Genomic DNA, 2,615 nt, shown 5'->3' with positions numbered 1-2,615 from the left:
AGGGGTTCACCCACATACTGCTCGAAAGTTCTTATTTCATGCAGGTAATTCTTGGCCATCTTTTGTTTGAGAAAAAGGAAGACCTCAGCACACCTTTTGTTTTTATGTTGAATTTGTTTAGAACTTAGGAGAAATTGTGTCGGACTATCTGCCACATGCTAATGCAAACTGGACTACAAATACTCTGTGTGTATGTGTGTTTAACCTTAAATTCAATAAAAGTAAAAGTTTCCATTAAAATATGAAGCAAAATAAATCCACAAGTTCATACAAAAAAAAAAAACAGTAAATTCCCCTCACAAATCATGGAAGTGTATTTTAACAACTTTATGCATTACTTGATTAGATATCCGTTTTACTGAAATAGGCTTTTCAGGGTAATGAATAAGCATATCATCACTGTTGCATCTCCCCTATAATCTTTTATGAGAATGAATAGAGGCTTGACAGAAGTATGCCATGGTTGAAGGAATAAATTGACTTTTTCTTGCAATATTGTTACTAATTAATTCTACATGGAATCCTGCTTTGCTTTGCTCTTTTAGCATAATGGAATAAGAGTGCGTAGCACAGACTACTCTATTTGTCTTTTGTTTGAAATTCTCTTATAAATTATATTGTAATTTACTTGGTTAACACTATTTGGAATGGCTGTTCTTAAAAGAGCCAAAGCAAGTTAATTTGGCTCAAACTTACATAATGCACCTATTTTCAAAACACAGTTCTGAAATCTATAACACCTTTACCAAGATCTGTGAATAATACAACTTTAAAATATTGAATACTTGTTCAGAGTTTCAGAAATTAAAATCCAAGACAGAGAAGCAAAACAAAATACAGTTTTCTAAAATATAAAGACAGAAGAATTAATCTACCTACAATAACTAACTTTATTGATTTCATACTAATTTGCAAATTAGTGCAGTTTTAAGTAGAGCAATTTAACTTTGCCATGTGAAAAGAAGACAAGTGCATTAAAGACATGTGATTTTGAGAATCAAGTAGAATATTTAATAAAGTTGTGAACACAGAGTTTATAGCATTGCTGAAATATTTAATCTGAGCATGTAGAGGAAGAGCTAATTGTGGAATATTATACTTGCAGAAAATGCAAAACAGTTAATTTTATTCAAACACCTGTTTAATAGAAATGACAGATTTATAGAAGAATACTGAAGCAGGTATCTTTCTAATAATTTATTCTTTCATTTTAATATTATTTGGTGTTTGTCATAGTCAGGGTTTCTACTCTTTTGATAAAATACCATGACAAAAACTAACTGAAGAGGAAAGGGTTTATTTCTGCATCTATGTCCTGATCATAGAACATCTATTTTTTTTTAAATAGTGAAAATAGGTTTATTTTGTCTCTAAATAATTCCACACCAAAACATTTTGCTGAGAATGAAATGATTTTTAATCTCTAGATAACAGACTTTCAATTGGCACTGAGAAGATTGGAATGGATGTCATTCAGCATGCTTGGCATGGGTGAGGCCCTGGTTCAATTCTCAGCTGTTTCCTGCTTCCTCACTAAAAATATATTCAGAATATATTGAAAGTTTGATATTTGAATACATTTAAATGTGGAACTTACAGATATTTTAAGGCTCAGTCAATACAGAACAAAGTGTAGAGACACAAATATGTGGTGACTGCTGGATATTCTAAAGGGACAAAGAGCTGTCAAATATGAAAAGCAATTAGCCTTTCTATAATTTAACTCTAAGATCTATTCTCCTTTATATACTTCAATGTTGTTGGCAGTTTCATACACTTTTACTTTATAAAGAATTCCTCTAGGAAGAAGTTTCTGGAGGAATCCCAGATATAGACAGCTACATTTTCTGTCGTACTTACAACATCTGCAAAGTACGGCACATCCAGGCCCAGGTTATTGTGATCAAGGGGCTTCATGATGGCCTCCTCCATGTATTCTTGGGTCCATCAAATTCATAAGCAATACTGTAAAAGGATCAATCTTTATAGTTGTGCCCATGGCCATTGGAATTGTTGCATTTCCCAAACACTTTCAAGTTCTCTTCATTGCTCGGAGACGGCCTGTGCAGCTGGTGGCTCGCACTGAAGGACACGAGGTGTGACAGTTGCATGCATGGTGCACCTGATCATAGCACATATTAAAGAGAACTCAAGAAAGAAACTCAAGTGAAAAACCTAAAACAAGAAACGAAGCATCATCAAATCATCGAAGAATGCTTCTTATTGCCTTCTATGGCTTTCTCAGTTTGTGTGTGTGTGTGTGTGTGTGTGTGTGTGTGTGTGTCTGTGTCTGTGTGTGTGTGTCTGTGTGTGTGTGTGTGCATCATGGCTCCGGGGTAGCACTACCCACAGAGGGTTGCCACAGAGGATTGAGCCTACATCCATCAGTCATTAATCAAGGCAATTTTCGACAGATTAAGCTACAGGCCAGTCTTACTCAGGAACTTCTCACTGAAGATTCCATTTTATCAGATATATCTAGCTTTGTTTAAAATTGACAACAAACAACCAGAAAAATTGACCCCAGGCCAACTTGACAAACCTTTTACTCTTCAGTTGTAACTTGTCTCCTCTTGTTCATTTCTAAGATCTCATATTAATATCTATATCATAAT

The 2,615-nt window shown here is 34.4% G+C and overlaps 1 pseudogene; it reads right to left on the bottom strand.

Annotated features, from left to right (window-relative positions):
- Positions 1–1,732: 1,732 nt before the first annotated feature.
- On the bottom strand, positions 1,733–2,111 carry LOC101990551 (annotated as a pseudogene).
- Positions 2,112–2,615: the final 504 nt, after the last annotated feature.

This window comes from Microtus ochrogaster, linkage group LG4 (genome assembly GCF_000317375.1).
Source record: "Microtus ochrogaster isolate Prairie Vole_2 linkage group LG4, MicOch1.0, whole genome shotgun sequence".
Lineage (NCBI taxonomy): Eukaryota > Metazoa > Chordata > Mammalia > Rodentia > Cricetidae > Microtus > Microtus ochrogaster.
Note: the sequence above shows the minus strand (reverse complement) of the source record. Positions and strands in the feature narration are given on the sequence as shown.